The sequence below is a fragment of the Benincasa hispida genome, chromosome 11 (assembly GCF_009727055.1).
Source record: "Benincasa hispida cultivar B227 chromosome 11, ASM972705v1, whole genome shotgun sequence".
Classification (NCBI taxonomy): Eukaryota; Viridiplantae; Streptophyta; class Magnoliopsida; order Cucurbitales; family Cucurbitaceae; genus Benincasa; species Benincasa hispida.
This window is the reverse complement of record NC_052359.1, coordinates 73,009,826-73,035,948: the sequence shown is the minus strand read 5'-3', so window position 1 is coordinate 73,035,948 and position 26,123 is coordinate 73,009,826. Positions and strand designations below refer to the sequence as shown.

The 26,123-nt window shown below is 30.7% G+C and overlaps 1 non-coding gene across 1 annotated transcript; it reads left to right on the top strand.

Moving 5' to 3' along the window:
• Window positions 1–20,268: 20,268 nt before the first annotated feature.
• TRNAI-UAU lies at window positions 20,269–20,342 on the top strand. The gene has a single exon. It is a non-coding gene; the product is annotated as a tRNA-Ile (tRNA).
• The last annotated feature ends 5,781 nt before the right edge of the window (window positions 20,343–26,123 follow it).

The following is a 26,123-nucleotide window of genomic DNA, read 5'->3' as shown; positions in this document are numbered from 1 at the left end:
TCTCTATTTTTGTGTAAAAAATTAAGTTAAAATACTATTTTGGTCCTCATACTATGAAGTTTGTTCAATTTTAGTCCCTATATGTTCAATTATCCAATTTTAGTCCGTGTATATTTAATAAATTTTAAATGTAGTCCCTCAAAGTTAATTTTTATTGAAATTGATTAAATAATAATAATTTCCGTGTGAGAAAATAAAATATGTGAATATGTTTTCGTAATTTATAGTAAAAATGTTCTAGATAACAAAAAGTTCCTTAAAAAATCAACAATAAACTAGCATTTGAGGATTAAATTTAAGATTTATTGAAAATATAAGGACTAACATTGGACAATTAAAAGTACAGTGATTAAAATTAAATAAACTTCTTAACCAAAATGGGATTTTAACTAAATTAAAATACCTTTAAGAGATTTGTTAAGATTTTCAGAAAGGGCCTTTAGTAGTGTGGTCTTCCCTTCCCATACCATGGAGGACCAAGTAGCAAAGGTAACCTCAAACAATCACAAATTTGAAAAATTTTCAGTTTGCACTCTCCTATTATGTTTTTAGTCCACTTCTAACTTACTTTTAGTTTCATTGAGTTGAATTCTAAATTTGTTAATCTATATTATTACTATCTAATTATAAAAAATTCAGACCCGTTTGATAATTATTTGGTTTTTTATTTTTGTTTTTTGAAAATTAATTCTATTTCATCCACATTTCTTACAATAGTTTGCATCTTTGTTAAGTACAATGATTGAATTCTTAGGCAAATTTCAAAAATAAAAACAACTTTTTGAAAGCTACTTTTTTAGTTATCAAAAGTTGGCTTGGATTTTTAAACCATTGGTGAAAAATAGATAACAAAGGAAGAAATTTGGATGTGAAAATAGTGTCTATGGACTTAATTTTTAAAAACAAAAACAAAAAATAAAATTGTTACCAAACGAAGCCTCAATTTTTTATTACATTCTTAAATTTTAGATGGTAAATTATATACGATTAAATTACCTGTTTGGTCTTTGAACATTGATGTTTGTATCAAATAGGTTCATTGAGTTTAAGAATAACACAATAGGTCATTAAGCTCCCGTTTGATTTTTGATTTTTAGTTTTTGAAAATTAACCATATAATACTCATTCTACCTCTAAACTCTTTGGCTTGTTATCTACCTTTTATCAATGTTTTCAAATACCAAGCCGAATTTTGAAAACTAAGTAAGAAAAAATAGTAGTTTTTAAAAACTTGTTTTTGGAATTTGGAATTTGGCTAAGAATTCAACTTTTTTTTTTTTTTAAGAAAGTTGCAAATCATTATAAGAAATCTAGAGGAAATAGAATTAATTTTCAAAAACCAAATAGTTACAAAATGGGACCTAAACTTTTAATTAGTTATATAATAGATTCCTAAAATCTAAAATATATATCGAATAAATTTCTGAAAATTCAATTTTATAACTAAAAGGTCGTGACCTAAATATTCAAAATTTTTAAAGTTAACGAACCAATTGGTAAAATAAACATTGAACACAAGGTTGAGATTTCAACTTATTAGAAGTAAAATCAAGAGTTTAGGGCCATTTGGTAACTATTTGGTTTTTTATTTTTGTTTTTAAAAATGAAACCTATTTCATCCACATTTCTTACAATGATTTCCATTTTTCTTAAGTACAATGGTTGAATTCTTAATTAAATTCCAAAAACAATAACAACTTTTTGAAGGCTACTTTTTCTAATTCTCAAAATTTGGCTTGATTTTTAAACTGATGAAAAGTAGATAACAAAAGAAGAAATTTAGAGGTGGAAGTAGGGTTCATAGGCTTAATTTTTAAAAATAAAAATAAAAAACAGAATGGTTATCAAACGGGGCCTTAGAGATTTATTAGATACTTTTAAAAGTTTAAAGAACTGCATTATATATAAACTGAAAAATTAATATCTTATTTGGTAACCGTTTAGTTTTCGATATTTGTTTCTTGATAGATACTACTTCCACTTCCAAATTTCTTTTTTTATTATCTATTTTTTATCAATGATTTAAAAAACCAAACCAAAATTTGAAAACTAAAAAAAGTTAGCTTTTAGAAAACTTGTTTGTTTTTTTTTTTTTAATTTGACTAAACATTCAATTATTATACTTTGTTTTTTTTTTTTTTAATTTGACTAAACATTTAATCATTGTATTTAAGAAATATGCGAATCATTATAGAAAAATTGGAGAGTAAAGACTTAATTTTAAAAAACCAAAAATTAAAATTAAAATGATTACTTAACGGGAGGATTTATTAAAAACTTTTTAAAGTTTAGAGACTATCTGAGACAAACTTAAAAGCTCAGAGCTCATCAAAGAATTTAAAGTCTTTAAAATTAATTGTAAGGTAAATTATTTGTAATTTAATATCCATCATGTTAAAAAAAATCAAATAATTAAAGTAAGTGTATGCTACCTTCCTGGCTTTGTAACACCACTCACGTCCTCAATTATGTCAATTTTTGCTTTTATTGGACTTTACACCACAAAATTTGATGATGTCCTAAAAAAAATAAATAGCCAAAAAAAATGTGAAAAACATTAGAATTTAGTAGGAATGTACATGAATAGGATTTGGGTTGAGTTGAGGGCATTTTTTGGATCAAACAGAAAATTTAGATTGGTTAGATTGACCATCCAAAAGATCCAAATAAAGTCTCTAACCCAACCCATTTGGATTGGGTGATTGTCAAGTTATAACTTATTTTTTAAATTAAAAATATATAAATTTATATACAACACAGTACTAATAACTAAAATTTCATAAAATGCAAATACTAAATACCAAATATCTATGATATTTATTGCAAACTTTAGACAAAGACAAAATATCATAACAATTTTAAAATAAAAATATTAAAAATTCACAAATTAATCAATAAAAAATAATCAAACTTTAAACAAAAAGATATATATGTATATATATTAGCATTAAAGATTTATTAGTCTTTGTCTTAATATTATTTTATGTATCCTTTGTGATAATAATCAAGTTTTGCTAATTAATTCTATTGAATAGTACTTTGATAAACTTTGTGTTCCCGATAGTAGAATCATAAGACCGTTGGTAAGCTTGGTGTTCTAGTATTATAGAATTTTAGCATCTTGATTATCGTCACAATAGATAATTAGAATCTTAATAAGATTTTAAGCTTTAAATTTTTAATGTCTAAGTTAATTGAAAAAATACTCTCTAAAGTCCATATTACAAAAGACTCAAACATGATTGAAGATTATACAAATGATTTCCAACTCTTCTTAGTTAATAGTCAAGAGCTTCATATAGTAAAAATAGAAAGAAAAAAAATCTCCATAATTGGAATATATCAAAAGTAGATATTAGAACTATTTATCAAATAGGAAAATTTGACTTTCTTCAAGATTATAGAATTATGAGAGTTTTTGAACCTAACTTAGATGGTCAAACAGACGCAAACAATCAGCAGAAATAAATCGAAAGCAGTAAAGAACATCAAGATATATAGTGGTTTGACCAGTTTGGTCTATATCCACTTTGAGAACCAACTTGAATTAATTTATTAAAGGGCAATAAAGGAATTTACAAATTATAATCAACGAAATCACAAATCTGTAATTTCAATATCAACGGATACCGAGAGAGACCCGCACACAACGTCGCCTCTAAAAACTGAGAACAACCCGCTGCTAAACAGCCCAAAATAGTGTGCTACCCGCCTCTGACTGGCGGACCACCAAAACTAGATCTGCAAGCAAACCCATGCACTGAAACGAAACTGACTGGTGCACCCACGCGCTAAACTGGATCTAATCCTATCTTATAAATTTCTTCATATAAGATTAGTTCAAATTGGCATACAATCTTTTTATAAGATAGATTAGATACTCCAATTCTATTACTATTACGTGATAAAAGACAGAAATTTTTCAAATTCAGTACTCTCTATAGTTGAATCAAATCTAGAAAGAGGACCAATTTACTTCAATTGTTATCCAAAATTTTCAATTTCATTAATGATCTAAATATACTTCAATCTTTAATGCTTAATAATAAAATTCTAAATATGGATTGGGAACCACAAACTGAATCCATATTTCGAATACATTACAAATATAGCATACAAATTTTTCTCCTAAAGTCCTTAGGACTCTCCTAAAGATCAAACCCTTCTAATGGAAGCTAATCCTGAATACTCAAATACTTTTACTCCAAAAATGTCATATTGGAATCAAATTACTCATAATCTCATATGAAATTTAGAAGATACCTTTAAACCATCAATTGAAAATCCAAAATTAAACCAAACTATTGAAAATGAGGATGGAAGTGTAGAAATACAGTTTCAATCTTCAAGCATAGAACTTCCTAGATTTTCTACTATGTATGAACCTCCTCAATCAAGTACTTCTATAAATGAGTCTGATTTGATAATACAATACCACAACCTTTTTATACAAAAGATAAGGATCCAACTTTGTCTCCAACCCATTTTGATATATAAAATATTAATCAAGTAAATGTTATTTCCAAATCCTTTAAAATTAACAAAATAGAACTAGATAAAAAAAAATTTGTCTGACAAATAAAAAAAAATTTGTCTGACAAAAATAAACTCTTAAGAAATAATATATTTTTTTAGTCCTTTAAGAAAAATGAACAAAGTGAGATTCGTGATGAATATTACACAACAATAGAAAAACACAAAATAAATATATATTTCTTCCATTGGATGAAATATAAGACATACTATCAAACATTACATCTCCTTCATATCAAATTATTAACACAAATACCTCTTCTCCCACATGGAAGACTACAAATCCTAAAAGATACATAACCTCTACATATCCTCCTTTAGAAGAAATTAAGTTTCAAAATAACAATGATCAAGAAGTGATAGTTTCTCCTTTCAAAATGATTGACGTACCTGAAAGGAAACAAAAGTATCAACATTAAAAGATATTAAAAATATACAATTATAGGATAACTATTCCAATAAAATTCTACATATAATATCCAACCAAGTGGAAAGAATAGAATCTAAACTCGAACCCTAACATTATCCTATAAAATCACAACTTCAACCAATTGATAAGACAATCTTTATTTAGACCTTTTGAAATTTCGGATATGATTTAAAATTAATTAATTTTTCAAGTAAAGAATCTAAAATATTTTAGACAAAATTAATCTTCAATTACAAAGCTTAAACCTAAATTCATCAAAAACATTAAATACATCAACATCAAAATTTAATACCATAAATGAAACTCTAAGAAAAAAAAATTACTTGTTATAAATGTAGACGAAGAAAACCAAGGATATTTTCAAAATAACCAAAACAAACAAAATTATAAATAAAAAAATATAAATTATAAAACTACTAAGAAAAAAAAAAGAAATTACTTGTTATAAATGTAGACGAAAAGTACACATAACTCCCAAGTCCCAACTATCCTATGAAAGGAGAAATTAATAACTTAGAAATAGAAGAAAACTTACAAATTTAATTATTAAATTTATTAATACCTTCAGACCCTTCCTCTTCGTCAGACAACAATGAAGAATCCTCTTATGACCAAATTTTTAAAATCCAAGAAAATACTGATAATTCCGATTCTGAAACATCATTATCCTCTAGTGACAATCAAATAGAAACATGTACATATAATAAAACTATAAATGTCATGTCAACAACCAATAAATTCTTTTTGAAGTCATTAGTCAAATTGAAGATCCAGAAATTAAACAAAGATTATTTTGAAAAACATAAAGATCTTATTATAGAAGAACCTAAACAACAAAGTTTCCAACATTACAATCTTAAAGATATATTTTCTCACTTTGAACCTAAAACAAAACCAATAACTATTCCCGACCTTAAAAGAGAAATAAATACAATAAAAGAAGAAATATTTAACATCAAAAAAGAAAATTTTCAAATTAAATTTGAACTCTTATCACTTCAAACTCAACAAATAATTGATCAACCTTCCACTCCTGAAAATTCTAAAAACATTTAAATTGATAACAAAGCTAATGAAATTTCTCATGAATCTTTTATTAATCTTATCAATAAAGTTCAACTACAAAAATGGTACTCTATTATTAATCTTTTCATTGATGGGGTTGATGCCCTAAATCTCATAGGGTCCTGTAGTTTGTAAACATTGTGTAAACAAACTCATTATGTGATTAATAAAATATTTGATATTTTATTCACTTTGTCTATAAAATATGTGATATTTTAATTGTATTAACCACAAATCAATAAACTAACATCCAAGTTTATCTTTGTAACTTAAACATGTATGTGAAGACATACGGGTGGATCACGTTTAAGTGATAACCTAAATAGTTTGTAATAGATGGATAAGATTGAATACCTTATCCTGGTGACACTACAAGTATGACTCGCTTTGTAAGTGTTACAATTGTTGTGAATTACTATAAATGATCTGATCCTAATCATTCATGTATTAGACATGCGAGCGGGGATATTCTATACAAAGAAATTTGTATAACACCAGACCATAAAATGTTTAGTCTAATTATATAACACTGTTCATAATAAAGACTTACATTTCACCAGGATGACCATAGGTAATATGACCTGAATCCTGAGTGAGTTGTGGACTCTTGCCTATGAGGGCGGTCCTTTGATTTGTATGGGTGAGACTGACTAGATTTCCGACTCAACAAACCTACCATTTTAGGGATTAGTCTGATTGGGAAGTTGGGAACATAGCTACACAAGATTGATTTCACTCCTTTCCCGAAGTAGGGGTAAATAGATAAATTGCTTCCTTAAAGGTTGATTCCGGGACTTGAACAATGTGGCGCCACACCCTCTCCTGGCTCGAGAGGGGTTTAGTCATAGTGGGACTATGATTTATTGTTCATTAGAGGAATCTGTGGTATTTAAGGAGCTAGATATAACTACAGGGGCAAAATGGTAATTTGGTCTAGTTGTACTTATGAGCAATTTGTGAAGGGTCATCGTACTATTGATTGGTTATATCCAATAGACATAGAAATATATTTGTAGTGCGAAGAGTGCAACTGTCGGTCTTTAGTGGAGTGAGCTTCAAGCTACAAATCCATGAGGTCCCCTTGGTAGCTTAAAAGGATTTAGTTGAGAATCAGTTGTTGGATTAATTTGAATTGTTCAAATTAAAAGAGAGATTTAATTATATATGATATAATTAATTTGTTTCAATTATATATGATACAATTGTCATAATGTATTTGATACATTATAATTTAATGGAAGGAAATAAATATTTGAACGAGATTCAAATGTATTTTTTATGAATGTGATTCATAGTTGTTAAATTTAATATAAATGAAAAATTGAAGGGAGTAAAACCTCAAACTCATAATATCAATTAAAAATGAAAAAAACCATTAATGATCTATTGCATGTAGAGATTAATTTCAAAGAAGAATACCTTTTTTTTTTTTTTCCTTTTTGTTTTGTTTTATTTTTCTTTCAGATGACCCATATTTAAAGATCCATGGAAATTTGACCACAATTTTACAAACAATAAAACTTGACCCTTTAAAGTCATTATACTATAAATTTACCATTTTAGCCCTCATTTCTTCTTCCTCATTCCTTCTCTCTTTTGCATCACTTTTTCTTTTTCTTTTTTCTTTTTGTTTTTTCTACTTTTCTTCTTCTTCTTTATTTCCTTTTTTTTTTTTTGTTTCTGGCCACTTCTTTCGTTTACGCTGTCCTCTAGATGATTTCCCTTTTTTCTGCACTCTATTTTTTCGTTTTCTTCTCTTTGTTCTTCGTTCTCCAATTTTTTCTGAAAAAAAGAGTTATGGGTGCATCTGATGAAGAACAAGACGAATGAGAGATGAGGGGGCGCAGAGAACAGGGAGCGGGGGAGCGAGAAAATGAGAGGAAGAATATGAAGAAAAATGGGAGAAAATATTGTTATTGTATCTTATGAGGATCAAGACAAAGGAACAAGAAGTGGAAGCGAGGAACAAAGCGGGGAGCGGGAGCAAGGAGCAAGGAGGAGACCCTCGCACACGTTTTGAGGTCAAATAGGTACTTTCACACGTAGATGACGTCAACATAACACCAAATTTTGAGCATTATTTTTAAAAGTGAGGTCAAATTTCAAGTGGACCCTTAAATAGTGGTCATCCATACAAATTCCTCTATTTTATTTTATTTTATTTTGGGAGTGGCATGAGTTTTTCTGGCTAGAATAATTTAAGATGGGATTGAAACCTTTGGCCTACATGAGTTGAGATAAACAGAACAAAAACATAAATAAACAATGTTGATTTAAAATTGTGAAAGCCAAATAATTTACAGAGATGCAAATGCTCAATTTTAGAGAAACTTAGAGATATAAGAGACACACTGTAAACAAATAAAATCATTAAATATTGTGACCAGATTTTCTGAGATTATTATTATTATGCAGAGATGGTGTCCAATTTGAGATAAGCAAACTCAAAATATGAATTCAAAGATCTCTTATTTTTAATATTTGGTTAAATTATAAATTTCTTCCAATTTCTTTGACATATTTTCAATTTAATGTGTTGGGTTTTAGTTTTAAGGGAGAGAAGAGAGAAGTATAATTAGATAATCCAACCACAAATAGTACAAATAGATGGAATTAAAATTTAAGTGAAGTTTAAGTTCTTTTTTTCCTCCGAGTTTGGATGAGGAGTGATAGATTCGAATCTTTAACCTTTTTAGTCGAGAATAAGATAACTATTTTTTTATTAGTTTTTTATAAATCTCTATTGATTAAGGTTCGATTTGATAATCATTTAGTTTTTTATTTTAAGTTTTTTGAAAATTAAGTTTACAAATACTCTTTTCACCTCTAGGGTTTCTTGTTTTTATCTATTTCTACCTATGTTTTTAAAAATCAAACCAAAATTTGAAAAAAAATATAGTTTTTAAAAACTTGTTTTTGTTTTTAAATTTTGACTAAGAATTCAACTCTTTTATTTAAAAGAGATGCAAACTATGGTAAAAAATGAAAGAATATAGACTTGAATTTCAATAACCAAAAACAAAAAACGAAGGTCTCGTTTAGTAACCATTTTGTTTTTTGTTTTTGGTTTTTGAAAATTAAGTCTATTCCTTCCTTTTTTTTTACAATAATTTACATATCTCTTGAGTACAATAGTTGAATTCTTAGCCAAATTTAAAAAATAAAAACAAATTTTTGAAAGCTATTTTTTTTAGTTTTCAAAACTTGACTTGGTTTTATAAACTAGTGGTAAACAATAGATAATAAAGAAATAAATGTGGAGGTAGATAGTGCTTATAGACTTAATTTTCAAAAACAAAAAATTAGAAACGAAATGGTTATCAAACGAAACCAAAATATTTATCAAATGGCTAATTTTTTTTTTAAAAAAAAATATTTTCATATTCCTATTTCATTTTAAAGAGATAGCAAAAGAGAGCTATAATTATAATAGAGATCATAGATAAAGAGAGAGTTGTGATAATTAATCATCTAAAGAAAGAACCTTGGGAAACAAGAATATTAATACATAAAAGCTTTAACAAAATTCATAAATTTGAGAGGAAGAGAGAGAGAGAAATTGAATTATTGAATTATGAAACTACACAAGGCAGAAGTTGGCTTGGATTGGAGAGATTCATAAAGAGAGAGGCAAAAGAGGCCTACAATTATTGGTGATGGTTGGCCTCTTTTTCATTAGTGGATGGAGCTTTTGTTTTGGAATTTTAACTTCATTTTAACATTAAGATTTCGTTTGATAATCTTTTTTTTTTTTTTAAATTAAGTCTATGAACACTATTTCCATCATTAAATTTCTTTATTTATAATATACTTTTTATCAATGGTTTAAAAAACCAAACGAATTTTTAAGAATTAAAAAAAGTAGCTTTCAAAAAGATATTTTTGTTTTTAGAATTTGACTAAGAATTCAACCATTATACTTAAGAAATATACAAATCATGGTAAAAAAATGTGGATGCTATAGGTTTAATTTTAAAAACAAAAAGAAAAAAACCAAATGGTTACAAAATGAGGCCTAAACTTTTCACTTTGTGTTATTCATCCATCGGTCTGTGTCGTTTCTATAACGAAAACCAGTGATATTTGGAGGCAATTGGCCAACTGTCTATTGTGTCATCTATTGATTGCCAGTCGGTTTGGTTAGTTTACAACGTTTTTTTAGACTACACACATCTCCATGCATCCCTTTCATTATAATTAGAGATGTCCATTTTTTCCACAGGTCTCGATTAGTTAGAAAATGGGAGAAAAAATTCTCCATAGGTTAGATAGGACCCGTCCCTATCCCCACCCCATTTGCCTCTTATTTATTTATTTATTATATCAATGTTATGTTGTTATTATTGTTATTATTATATAAATAATATGTTTAAACTTCATATTTTATTGATTGTCAAGATAATGAATAAGTTTAAATTTAACATTTAAATTTAGATTATATAAATAAATAATTTGATGATAATTATTTCATTTTACGAGAAAATTAAAACAATTTCTCTTTAAATTCAAATTGTTTATGTGGAACTATTCATATAAAAAAATTACTGAGAAGTTTAACTTTTTAATTAAAAGTTGTATATATAATTTGATTGATTTCTATTTTTTTTTTAAAAAAAGAAATCAAATGAGAAAAATTCCTGAGGAGAACCCGATCTCTACAAATTCTCCGTGGAAAATTTTGCAAGGATAAGGAATGAAATAGGGAGGGAGGACGGGGAAGCCATCCCTGACCCCATCTCACAACATCTCTAATTACAATATTAAGAAAATATATTAAAAAAAAAAAGTTCATCACAAGGTAATTTGTGATTGGATATTTAAGTAGACTATAAAAAGACAGGAGATGTATTTAAGTATTTTTTTCAAATAGATAAAAAAAAAGACGATAAATAAAGAATGGGAGAAATGAAAAAACAAGCAGAAATGAGGGGAAAAAAAGTAGTTCATGATGGCGCTGGGTGTCACGGTCGTACTTATCCAACCGTGCAGCACCATGATTCACCCATGATCATGGTCAACCTCAAGGGATGCTCAAGTCCCAATTCACTTTTTGCCTGACTCTTTGAAGCTTCATCGGACCTTAGGCAAGGTTCTTTCATCATCAACCGAACTGATTCATGCGGAACTAAACTCCATTTGGCCATACACGTCGCCCGTACGTGTATTTTCCCTCATGTGCGACTTTAGCCGACTTGCCTCTACTTTAGGCTAAGTCTTGAGGCTCAACCTTGCCCATATTGAGGCTAAGGTCATCACAATGCAACATTGCATCTTTCTTCATCATCTTGGTTCCCAACAACACGTCCTTCATACTTCTACATTGCTTCGAAACTTCACCGAGATGAGTTTTGACCCTTCGTTGGGCCAAAACAGACTTACTGGATCATTACAATGCTTACCAGGAAAACTCGGGAAAGTATCGGGCCAACCGAGAACTATCAAATCCCACTGATGCTTTAGAATGCCATCTCGAGTGTCGGGATGTCATTAACTTTCTCTCTCTTATTCGGGCATGTTTATCAAGAACCGTCGTCAACCGACCCATGGGCAATTCTTCAACTCAGGACTTCCTGGACATCCATCCATCCAGACATATCAAGATTTAAACCTTTTCGAGTCCTTGTTGAATCAAAACTGCAAACTGAGTGCTACATCGAACCTCTGGCCCATAGGAAGAGGCATAATATCGACAAACCTATGCCGTCTGACACTGTCTATGAGATCCCATTCTCGATGGAAGACGTTTAAGACATTTATCTTGGAATGCTTACCTACGCCATGACGCACACATGTGCCATGGGGTAGCTCACTTAGGCTACAAGGCCTAGGGGTGGTGGAAAGCGGACACCATGCCTCCCCCTATATTGCATTCTGAACATTTTCCTCTTTGCCTCTCCATGCATACGAAATGTGGCGAACGGTCATTCACTAACATAGAGCATCCGTCTAAACTTCGATTGACATGAAATTCGACATGCTTGCATATCTTATCAATATGCATCTAACTCTAGAGCTGCTTGTCCAAACTCGCGACCAAACACCACCTTCCGAGGTCACGACCTGAGGTCTTATTTGGCTCCCACTGAGCTTGTTACTGACACCACCGATAACATGATTGCTTGTCTTTCCACTTAAATGTTCAACATGGCATGTTTGCCCACTTATGTTGGTGTGTTGGATGATGCATTGTCCTTCTCGGTCGCACCATGACACTTCTCTTTGGCCCTCTGTCTTTTCCAGATGTGTCTACACTCACGTGTCACCACTTCATTGTCTGCATAAGCGGGTTTACAATCTACTATCTCAAAGTTAGATTGTGACACTCTCCCCTACTTAAACTGTCATCGTCCTCGATAACAAACTTGGAGGTGCAATCTGCTTTCAATCTCGTTAGATTGCAATACTCTCCCATACTGAAACTTGGCATCGTCCCAATGACGATCCAAACTTGGGTTGGGTTGCTAACAGACTCGCTGAAATAATGTGCGTCAGACCAAGTATGGAAAGTGCCACTATGTATGAGCTAGCCCACCCACGGGCCTTCTCGCGCCCTCTCTAGGACTTGGCTTCTGAGACTCGCAACATACGTATGGCAAAAGCTTTTGCATCCTCTCGCCTCTGCTAAAAGGGATATCTTTTCATCCCACATAACTTGGCTGTCATCACAACCATAACACATACTCTCTGAGCACACATTAAGATGCACCCCTTGGGGTGAGGCTCGAAGGCCTACCACGGAACATCACACATTGTGGCACCTACCGTCACGTTTACGAAGTCGGAGAACAAAACACAACCCCTTTTTTCGTCGACACTACCCTTCAGCCGACTCCATGGCCACCTTATGTGGCAACATTGTGAAGATGCTTCTCTTGTTCTTTATGAAACTTTTTTTCTCTTTCTCTGAATTGCCAGACTGTTGGTCATCTCCAACGTGCACTGGCCCCAACAACTATGAAGCCATCGCACTTAGGCATGTGGAAGGACTTAAGGGACATACTGGCTTCACATAAAGGGAGCATTCTCGCGGGACAATAACCCATTCTTATGAGTTACTTCTCAATCACTTGGCTCTACTAGCCATGACATCCGCCCATACAGACTCTTGATGCATAAATGCACTTGACAACTATGTCTCCCTGACCCCTAGTTCTTCTGTTTACAACCACTAACACTATCCCTCTAATGGTAATGGTGCTTTTGAAGGCACCTACCTGGTACACCTTTTGTACTTCATCTTGCTAATGGAACACCCAAACTCTTGGCAAACGAGCTTGGTTCTTACTTCTTGACGGGACGAATTTCCTTCAATGGCGAAATCTGGCTTTAACCCACATATTGTCTCTAATACTGACTCACATCTGCCCTGCCAAACTAGCACTTGTGATGCATCTGTGAAGTCTTCATTCCATCCTCGGGTTTCTTTCTATCTGTCTTGTCCTACTCCACTAAAAGAGTGGCTCTTATACCAAATGTCACAGTCGTACTTCTCCAACCGTGCGACACCGTGATTCACCCATGATCATGGTTAGCCTTAAGGGATGCTCAAGTCCCAATTCACTTTTTGCTCGAATCTTTGAAGCTTCGTCGGACCTTAGGCGATGTTCTTTCATCTTTAACCGAATTGACTCATGTAGAACTGAACTTCATTCGGCCATATACGTTATCCATACGTGTATTTTCCCTCATGTGCGACTTTAGCTTACTTGCCTCTACTCTAGGTCAAGTCATGAGGCTCGACCTTGCCTATATATGAGGCTAAGGTCATCACAATGCAACGTCACATCTCTCTTCATCATCTTGGTTCCCAATAACACGTCCCCCGTACTTCTACATCGCTTCAGAACTTCACCGGGATGAGTTCTAACCCTTTGTTGGGCCAAAACGGACTTACAACACTTTTCCGGGGCTTACTAGGTGATTTAGACATTTATCGAGATTTTCTAGGACATAACAATGCTTATTGGGCTCTACCGAGTTTTTTTGGCACGTACGGGGCTTTTATCGGCCCAATGGTTGCCTACTGGGCTTTACCGGGTGATTACAATGCTTACCGGGACAACTCGGGCAAGTATCTGGCCAATCGAGAGCTATTGAGTCCCACTGATGCTTTAGGATGCAATCTTGAGTGTCGGGATGTCATCAACTTTCTCTCTCTTATTCAGACACGCTTATCAAGAACCGTCGTTAACCAATTCATGGGCAATTTTCTAACTCGGGACTTTTCAGACATCCATCCATCTAGACATATTGAGACTTAGACCCTTTTGAGTCCTTGTCGAATCAAAACTGCATACCGAGTGCTACATCGAACCTTTGGCCCATGGGCAAGAGTGAAATGCCGGCACACCCATATTGTTTGACACTATCCATGAGATCCTATTCTCGATGGAGGACGCTCAAAACACTTGTCTTATAATGATCGCCCACACTATAACACGTGCCATGGGTACCTCACTCAAGCCACAGGGCCCAGGGGTGGTGGAGAGCCAACACCATGCCTCCCCCTATAGTACATTCTGGACATTTTCCTCTTTGCCTCTCATGCATATGAAATGTGACGAACAGTCACTCACCAACATAGAATGCCTGTCTGAACTCCGATTGACATGAAATTCAATGTGCTTACATATCTTATCAGTATGCATCTAACTCTAGAGTCGCTCGTCTAAACTCGCGACGAAATCCCACCTTTCGAGGTCACGGCTTACGGCCCCATTTGGCCCCCATTAAGCTTGTTACTAACCCCACCGATGATATGGTTGCTTGTCTTTCCACTTAATATTCAACATGGCATGTTTGCCCACTTATGTTGGTGTGTTGGATGATGCGCTGTCCTCCTCAGTCGCATCATGGCACTTCTCTTGGCCCTCTGTCTTGGCCAGATGTGTCAAGACTCACGTGTTGCCACTTCACTGTTTGCAAAGTGAGTACACAATCTACTATCTCAAAGTTAGATTGTGACACTAGGCAATGGGACAAAAGTCTAACAAGACAAAAGGAAAGAAAAAGGAGTAACGGAAAATTAATTAAAAAAAATATATTTTTCCCCCAAAAAAGAAATTTATATATAGTCATTACCTAAAAATCGGCTGTTACTTTTTAAAACCGCATATACATGTTTGGATTGGTTTGAAGTCAAACCATTTTAATCGACTTATCGATTAGTCAATTTTTTCATGCACAAAATTGATGCCAATTTCTTTAGTTCACAATCGATTGACGTCGTTTGGTCAATTGTATTTGGTTCTTTAAATTTTATGATCTCCATCTTTAGTTTTCACATTTATTTTATGAAAAAATAAAGGAAGGATAAAAATTGTCATACTTATCTAGGCCTAAACTTTGGTTTGATGAAATTGAAAGTCTATGGTGAAAATTAATACAACTTGTCAAGTTTAATTATGTGAAAATTTCATTTTTTTTTAATATTAATTATGTAGCTTTAATCAAACGTCATTAACATCTTTATTGATAATAGAATATGTTAATCATCACAAACTGAAAGTTTTAGGACATACAACCTAACACTAATTAGATTAAATTGAGCATATTTTTTTTAAGAAAAAAGTTTAATTAAGCCCTATTCATCCAACCCTATTCATTCCCCTCTAGAGTTGCCATGTCGGTCCAACATAAAAATTATTGTCCCCACTTATATTCCATGGTTTCCTCACTTGCTTAGTCAATTTGAGACTTTGTTTATGAAATAAAGGTTGTTTAACAGACGACAAAACTTATTACACATAATGTTATAACAACTCCAAGGACATCATAAAAAAACGTAAAAAACTAAAGCCAGAACAGAACATGAAGTTTAGTAACCCGATTCGGTGCAATACCACCAGGGATTATGCCCGTGGTAAAATATTTTAACTAATATAAAGTCAAGGAATTAAAACAATGCACTTATCTATAAGTAAATGACAATTACAGTGGTACTCAAATAGCCCAACTTAGAGAACAATCACTTATGCTCTCCTAAGTGTGAGACTCCCTCTCAATGAAACTTAGGTTTCCTCTTAGTGTAAGATCCCTTCACCTTCCATGCACTTAGGTTCCTCCTCAGTATAAGAATATTAATGAACAATCACTTAGGAGGCCTAAGTGTTTAAATTATCCAACATGTGTTTTCAAACTTTCAATTATGTGTCTAATAATTTCTAAAATATTAAAAAAAAATTGAAAGTTAGCAAATCTATTTGATATTTAATTAAAATTGGTGTTTAAGAAGATAATAATAAATTTTCATATGGAGTCTACTAGCCCTTGAATTTAAAATGTGTCAAATAAATTCTAATTTACTAGACACAAAAGTGAAAATGCAAGTACTTATTAGACAAAAGAAAAAAAAGGTTTAAGAATCTATTAGACACAAAACTAAAAAATTAGTTTAATGGATTAGGGTTGTGTTTGGGATTGTTTTGTGTTAAAAACGATTATGTAAAATCATAATTTGCTATGAGTGTTTGGTAAGATAAATAAATTTATTATAAATATTACAAATTATGAGTAAAATAGATACCCATTCTTAGTGTCAAAAGCCAAATGTCACTCACTCTACACCCCATGTATGTTGCCATGTGTCTTGTAAATATTCATTCTTAGTGTCCAAATAAACCACCTCCTACTTGGCATTTTGCTTATAAATAAAGTCATTTGGTGGAGCTTGTAAAATACACACATCGGTGAAAATTCAAAGAAAGTTGGAGAAAGTGGAGAAATTTCTTATTTCATATTTTTGTTGTTTTATTTATTTTGTTTATTTATATATTATGTTTTATTTATGTTAATATTTATTTATTTTATTATATATTATTATATTATATTTTCTTCATATCTATGTTCTCGTTGTGCGTCATTGTACACCTCAAATTCACAACACGTTATCAGCATGAGCTCCGATCGTCTTTCCTGTTAATAGTAGGTCATAAAGGTATGTCGATTTTTTCCTCTTCGTTATAATTAATAAATTTAATGTTATTTTGCATATATATATTAAGTTTCTAATATAATACAATATTTTATGATAGTGCTGCCATGACAAATCTCACAAAATTAGAATTTCTCGTCATTGATATTAACGACAATAATTATTTGTCATGGGTGCTTGATATCGAAATCCACCTAAATGCTATGAATCTTGGAGAGACTATTAAAGAAAGAAATATGACATCCAGTTAGGACAAAACAAAAGTTATGATCTTCCTTCATCATCATCTCCATAATGGATTGAAAATGGAGTATCGTACAATAGAAGATCCTCGTATCTTGTGAAAATTTTTAAAGAGAGGTATGATCATAAAAAAAATAGTTATTCTTCCTAGAGCTTATTATGAGTGGATGTACTTAAGGCTACAAGATTTCAGATCAGCAAGTGATTACAAATTCACATTATTTAAAATCAGTTCGAAATTGTTGTTATGTGAAGAGAAAATTACTGGCATTGATATGTTAGAGAATACATTTTCTACATTTCATATTTCGAAAATGTAAGACATTTTCTACATTTCATATTTCGAAAATGTTCTTGTAGCAAAAATATCGAGAGAAAGGATTTAAACAATATTTTGAACTAATTTCTTGTCTTCTCGTGGTTGAACAAAATAGCAAGTTACTGATGCAAAAATCACAAATCTCAACAAATCGGAATGACACCATTTCCTAAAGTGAATGGTGTGAATTTTAATAATAATCGCGGTCGTGGTCGAGGTCATGACTGTGACAGAGGAAGAAATAATTATTATTTTCCTGGTAATCGTTCTAATCATTCAATTTTCAATAGAACCATACAAATGGATGATCACAAAAGAAAAGCTCCACAAAATAAGAGTTTAAAAGTGTTGAAAATAAAGGCTTTCGATACAGAATGACTGGACATTGGTCACATACCTGTCGTACATCTAAACACTTAGTCGATCTCTATCAAGCCTCCCTGAAGTAAAAAGAGAAAAATGTGAAAGTAAATTTTGCAAACCTGGATAATGACATATTTGACTCATCCCATATGACAAATTTGGATATGACGAACTTCTTTGAATCTCCTGAAGAGAAGAATGACATAGTTGGTGGAACATCGAGTGTTTATTTTGACTTTGAGAATATTTAGACTTAATGTTGTTATTTTCTTTTATCTATATTTATGTTTTTTTTTAAATGTTAACTTTTATACATTCCAAGTATTATTTTTCTTATTATAATTATTTTCTTTTGATGAAGAAATATGAGTTATTTTCATATGTTGGGTAATTAAAAAATGAGTAAAGAAGATATATGTCTGGCAGACAATACAACTACACACACAATACTTACAAGTAGGAAATATTTTTCCAAACTGACAATGTTGAAAGTAAAAGTAAATACAATATCAGGTTCTGCAAACTTGAATGAAGGTTTTGGAAGAATATATATTATTTTGCATAGAGGAACAAAATTTACAATTGACAATGCATTGTTTTCTAGTCAATCAAAGATAAATCTACTAATTTTTAAAGATATACGTTGCAATGATTATCATATTGAGACTGATAGTTAGAATAGTGCGGAATATCCATATATCATATCTACTGTCTCATATGAAAAATGTATACCGGAAGAGTTGTCTACTTTATCTTCTGGATTATATTGTACTCATATATGAGTAATTGAAACATATGTAACAATGAACCTGAAGTTCATGAATCCAGACATATTTATAATTTGACATGATAGATTAGGTCATTCAAGGTCTATAATGATGAGAAGAATTATTGAGAACTCAAATGGACATCCATTGAAGAGCCAGAAAATTCTTCAATCTAATGAATTATCATGTAATGCTTGCTCTCAAGGAAAATGGATTGCATTTTTAGAACGAATTCATGATGATATATGTAGACCTATTAACCCACCAAGTGGACCATTTAGATATTTTATGGTATTAATAGACGCATGTAATAGATGGTCACATGTATCAAGTCGAAATCTTACATTTGCAAAATTACTTGCTTAAATAATTAAGTTAAGAGCACAATAGATTATACAATTAAGACAATTTGTCTTGATAATGTCAATGAATTTACATTCCAAGCTTTTGATAATTATTATCTGTCAATTGGGATAATTATTATATTTATTATATTATATATTATTATTATATTAGATTTTCTCCATATCCGTGTTCTCGTTGTATGTGGTTGTACTCCTCAAATTCACAACATAAATGAATTTATTAAAATCACTTTTTCAATCACTCCTTCATTCTTACCATTTTTAAAATCTATTCCAAAAAGTAGATTAGGGAGAATTAACCTTACTTCTTACAGATTTTCAAATTTCAATTTTAGTCTTAATAAGTTTAAATTGATTTTGTATATTTAATAATGAAACTAATTGTTATATCCTAAATTTTCAAAGTGATTAGTTCATTGCCACCATTTTTCATTAAATAATTTCATATTTTTTAAAAAAGAAATCACACATAATTCTTCTATATTTTAATAAATAATCTTATACTCAACGAATAATCTAGAAAGAACCAAATATAAATAAATAATCTAGAACAAACAAAATATAAATTAAGCTAAAAGTATATATGATATAAAATTTTAACAATTATTTAAAAATATAAATTCTAAAAAAAATACAAATTTTAATAACATGTCTATTTAGTCATCATTGTTAACCAAGACAATTTCAAACATAAAAGACTACTTTTTCATGTTTAAAACTGAAATTTACAAAATATTATATATGTGTATATATATACCAATCACTAATTTACTCCATTTTACAGCAACCCAACAATTATTTTTAAAACCACAACTCTAAATTAAACCTTTTACACTTATAATTATTACTTAACTTCATAATTCATTAAAGAAATATTACTCAATTTGATTTAGAAACAAACGCAAGCTAAGCGTTGTACAACTATTTTTTTTTTAATTAGTACAATAATTAAGGAAATGAGAGATCGAACCTCTAATCTCTATAGATGAAAATCATGTCAATTATCGTTAAGTCTTGGCTTATACAATTAAAAATAATTCTTTCTTTTATTTATTTATACTTCCACTAGATCGATAGATGGAGTAGTTATTGAAGTGAAAAAAATAAAAATAAAAACAAAAATTCACATAATTGCATTTTCTTCTAAGATAAATAGTGGTGGAAGAACATGGATACCACAAATAATAATGCGCTGGTCTTCGAAATATACTTCCACTAGAAAATAATTAATTACTTTTCTTACAACAAATGGTCCCGTAGCTCAGTTGGTTAGAGCGTTGGTCTTATGAGCCGAAGGTCGCGGGTTCGAGCCCCGCCGGGACCAATTTTTCCTGTTTATTTTTCAGTTCTTTTACCCGACCGTCCCTTCTTTATTATTATTATTCCTTTTTCTATAAATAAGAATCATTTATCACTTTTTTATTTTTCATATTTTTCATATTTTCCATAATGGGCCTTTTAAATATAATTAAAAATATTTAAAAATCATATTTAACCTCTTATAAATAAATTAAATCTATCAATCAGAGTTTAGTATGAACATGAGGAGTACGAAAATATTAATTTGTCTCCAAAATTTTGAGATTTTATCCGTTAAAATGCTAAACTAATAATTGTATCAATTTAAAACATGAAAGTGTATCAATTTATCCCCTCCCTTTACTTTTCGTTAGGATACACTTCGTGTGAAACTTATAAGTTTATCAATTAAGTTCTTAGACTTTCATGTGTAAGTCAATTTGGATTCTCAATTAAGATTACCTCAATTATAAGCTTATGACATAATCTAAGAATTTAATTACAACAATTATAAGCTTCACAGTCATATAATATTTTTCAAGGGAAATCTGAATGAAAGTGTAAATTGATATATTTCTAAAAATTTAAGTTTTAAATTGATATAGTAATTAGTTTAAAGTTAACCGAAATCGTATAAATTTGATTTGATTTGATTTTTTTTAGAAAAATAAGTTGGATATTTGTAACATAGTAGAATAAGAGAAAAAAATCTAAAAATATATAAGTTGACTAGTTAATCTTTTAATTTTCAATTTCGCCTTTCCTTGTCTTATCTTGATGTAAAAATGTGGCCACTCGACGTATAATATTGTCCATTTTAGGTATAAACCCTCATGGCTTTGTTTTTGGTTTCATCCCAAAAGGTCTTATACCAATGGAGATCGTCATCCTCACTTATATACCCATGATCCTCCTCTTATCTAACCAATGTGGGACTTTGGTCGCATTCCCAAAAATCCTCCCCTCGAACAAAGGACCACCGAGCCTCCCCTCAAAGAATCATCCATCCGTCTAACTTATATCTAGGCTAACTCCTTTTCACCTGAGCATACCGCCTATCCAATAGAGTTCAACCACGGATCACACCATGATTACTTCCAAGGCTCTGCTATATATCTTTGTTTGGCACCGAGGATTCTACCGAGCATGGCTCTGATACCACTTGATAGGGACAACGACCCTCAAACTATCTCCACAATTGTATGATATTGTCCAAAAAAAAAAAAAATTTTTTTTTGGTTTTTAGGGTTCCAAAAATTTTGTTGCTCTCATACCATGCTAGAAAAACATTGTTTTTTCTCTTATTAATTTTAGGAGGAAAGGGTTTCTTAAATAGAAGAAATACCCAATTATAAATAAGGAAAGAATAAAATAATTACAAATAAAGAAAGAATAAAATAATTACAAATAAGGAAAGAATAAAATACAACAAATATAATACAATAAGTACAATATAAAATTTCACAATAAAGAAAATAATCAACACGGTGATAGAACTTAGGTGAAATCTATATATTGAGTTTCTTTCAAAGGTGATAACTAGTTATAGAAGTCTATCATTGATAGCCTTAAGTATTAATATTTCAAGGTTGATTTTAATTGATGAAAATCTATCAGTAATAGCGATTGATAGCTGCTATTAGTGATAGTCATGATAAAAGATTATTAGTGATAGTTATTGTGGTAATCAAAGTTGTTGGTCTTCTTTCAAAGTTGATCGCTATTTATAAATCTATCATTGATAGCCACTGATAGCCTTAAGTATTAATATTTCAAGGTTGATTCCAATTGATGAAAGTGAATCAATGATAGCTACTGATAATTGATAACAAATTAAAAGTTAATATTTCAAGATTGTATTATTTTTTCTCAAATTGAAAGCTATCACTGATAGTAACTATCATCGATAGCAATTGATGGAAGCTATCAGCGATAGCAACTATCAGTGACTTTCACTGATAGCTGCTATTAGTGATAGCTTTTAATTTGAGAAAACTGGGAAGATGCGAGCAAAATGGTGGCTAGGCATGCATTTTTTAGTCTTTTACCATTTTTTTTTATCTATATATGCAATTATTTTATACTTGTACTACATATTCTATTATTTTGGGCTTGGATTCTATTTATGCAATTAGCCCAAAGAAGTTTGGGGGAAAAATACTTCTATGAGTCCATTCGTAACTTTAAATTGTTGGAGTTAGTAAGCAGTTAGTGGAAGAATTCAGGATCATTAAGCACTCTAATTCATCAATTTTAGCATCAAAGTAAGCATGTTCATATCAGAAAAAGAGGGTTTCATAAAAGCTCACCTTTGAAGATTTTGAACTTCAAAATCAGCTCCAATCTCCTCAACAACAAGGTGACGACCAATAGATCTTTCCTACTATTCTCTTTGGACCTTATATTGAGTTGTGGGACTCAAAATGAACAGAATTGAGGGAATTTTGGAGGAGAAATTTTGGTTTTCAGCTGAAGAGTGAAGAACTACTTCTTCAATAACTTCAGCTTCCAAATTCTAATTGCATGCCCATAAACTTAGTGGGATGAAGCTGATTTTGTTCATTTCATCCATGTAAGCTGATCATACAATACAAGCTTTGCATCATAAGTTGACAACTCCTCCTTGGAGAATTTGGTGGAAAGCACAGATATAATTAGCGATATCTGAATCTATTATCCAGGTTAATTTATCATTTTTCACTAAACATGTCTCAATGACAAGCAAATTATATTTACTTTAAAGACGACATTTTGTCTCTACATACATGTTTATTGGTTTGTGATTAATGCAACTAAAAATTTAAATAAAACATCATATATTTTATTAAATATATAAGATGTTTATACATTATTATAGTATTTAGTCAAGAATGTCTTGCTTTAGTGAAGGAGTATTTGACTGTCCCTTGGTAGCACTTATTCTGACTTACTATACTATCGTTGCAAATAAATAATGAAATTTGGGTACATTGTTACTTTTTGTTAAAATTGATTTAGTTTTAAAAGCAATTTACTAATTAGAATTTGTTTATAATTTAAACATGTTGAATTCTTCAAATTTACTCGCTTCCAATAAAAATAACGGTCTTAATTATTCAACATAGAAATCGAATATACCAACAGATAATGATTTAAAATTTGTTTTAACAAATGAATGTCCTCTATCTCCCAACTCATCTGCAAATAAAAAAGTTTTGAATGTCATAGATAAGGAAATAAAAGAAGTACAACAAACACTATAAGAAAAACCACCTTTCTTGATGTTTGCAATTTTAAATACTTGACGTTTTTATGAAAAAAAATGTCAAGAAATAAGTGATTTTAAAGAAAAAAATGTCAAGAATTGATTTTAAAAATTCGGGGTTGTGCATTTTTCCTGGAAAATACAGTACTTGACGTTTTAAAAATGTCAAGTTCAATTAATGGATTCTTCACGTTTTAAGAGGTCAAGAATTGTAAAATATATAGGGTAACATTGCAACGTTACATATTTTGACGGAAAAATGAAAAATGTGTGTGCCTCATAAACGCAACATTGCAACGTTCTCAATAGCGTTGCAATGCTACGGGTTTGACAGGAAAATTGCACGCCTTTTGAACAGCATTGCAATGCTCATTTAGAGTGTCGCGATTCTATTAGACATATTTAAAAGAAATTACAGCAGTCGATTTGCAATCTATGCAATTGATTTTTTGCGCAATACACTCGAAATCTTCTTGATTTTTCACTTCCCTTCGATGCTTCTTTGTTATTCCATCAATCTTGAAGAGATTCTTCATTGAGGTAAGTAGATTTGAGGCATGAACTTTCAAAGTTAAGGCTTAATCTTGACTTTCTTTTTTAAATTGGGTTTAAGTCTTGATTTTCTTGGTTTGATTAGACTTAATCTTGATTTTGTTGTTTAGATTAGGCTTAATCTTGTTTAGATTAGGTTTAATTGATTTTCTTAGTTTGAGGCATGAAGTTTCAAAGTTAGGGCTTGATTTTCTTGGTTTGAGGCATGAACTTTTAAAGTTATGGCTTGATTTTTTTTTGTTTGAGGCTTGAACTTTCAAAGTTAGGGTTTAATCTCTCAGGTATATTCTTAAATCTCATAATAAACTCTTGTTTCATATTGTTCTTCAATGAGATTGAATTTTAGAGAACTTGCCATAGTTGGGATTGCCACTTTGCCAAAGTTAGGGCTTTAATTTTAGAGAACTTGCCACTTTTCCAAAATTAGGGCTTTAATTTTAGAGAACTTGCCACTTTTTTTTAATTAAATGCTTGCCAAAGTTAGATAGTCAATGTGTCTAATTTATTAGGGCTTTACGAACTAAGTAATGCTTTGTCAAACTTGGGTTCAATTTTTAGTTATTGGAATTAATATATGTTTAGCACATTAGAGCATGTGCACACCTTGGGTTCAATTTTTTTTAGATGTTTTTGTCTTTGTTCTCTGATTTTCCTTGAGGTTCTCTGATTTGTCTTACTTTCTTGAGGTTGGAATGTTGTAGAGCTATAAATGACAAGTTGTATGTATTGTTAACTTGTTTGTTTTCCACAACTTGTTTTTTGAAGTTGATCATTATTTATCATCTTTTCTTACTAGATTTACAATCATGGATAAATCATAGATGCACAAGAGTAGATTATCCAAAGATTATGAATTGTTTTCTCCAATTTCAAACAATTTTTTCTTCTTTCTTCCAGTTTCAAGATCTGTCGCCCCCTCGATTTCCTTTTTTTTTTCCTTTTCAATTTTGAAGTCCCATGTTTTTTTTTCACTGAAAATAGATTCAACATAGAAATAAACAAGAAGCAAAATCTACCTATGTAATTACTAAAGTCGATAAAAAAAATAATATTCACAAGATATATCCGATCTAGTGCATCTAGGTTCTGATACCAAATGATATGAAAACCCTATAAACTTCCTAACTCATCATTTTGTGGAAAATCTTCTAAGTTTGACACCCATATGTATGAAGAGACTGATGTTGGAAGTTTAAAAGAAATGGTTGAAGTTGCTCACGAGGAATATTCAAAAGACCCGAATGGATTTGAGAAGTTGCTTAATGATATTGAAAAACCATTATACGAAGGGTGCACAAAATACACTAAGTTATAGATGTATATGTAATGTTTTCACTAATTTTTCAATATTTAGGCCGCCTTTGTAATTGATACAAGATCTAGGAAGAACGTTATGAAAACTGCAGGCATAGCTTTTCATCATTTTAAGAATTGGTTAACAACAAAATACATTATGCCATTTAAAGATGAACTTCAACTTCTAATAAATCCACCAGAAAAGTATTCATTTATTGATCAAAGTCATTGGGAAGAGTTTGTAAGATCGAGATTGTGTCTAAAATTTTAGGTAAATTATTAATTTAATTTTATAAATATTTGTTATGTCATTCCCACTAATAATCATTATATTTGTATAGGAAAAAAGACGCTTGCTACAAGAACGTCGATCCAAGAATAAATGCAATCAAATTTCAAGGAAAGGTTATACTAACCTTGTTGAGGAGATGATAAGAATTTAGTATATGTTCTCACGATTCCTAAATTTATCCCAATATCTATTTTTTTTTTTCATTTGAATGTAGAAGAAAGTATCTTCAAATGAAAGTGATTTTGATTGAGCTAACCTATGGAAGAAGGCTCGAGTTAATAAGAAAGGAGAATACGACAATTAAAATGTTCAAGAAGTCTCAATCGAATAGTAAGAGAAGTATTAAATTTACATGAAATATATGACATATAGCTCAATTATATTAAATTTAATTTCCTTTTAGGATGAGATCTCAAAGAATA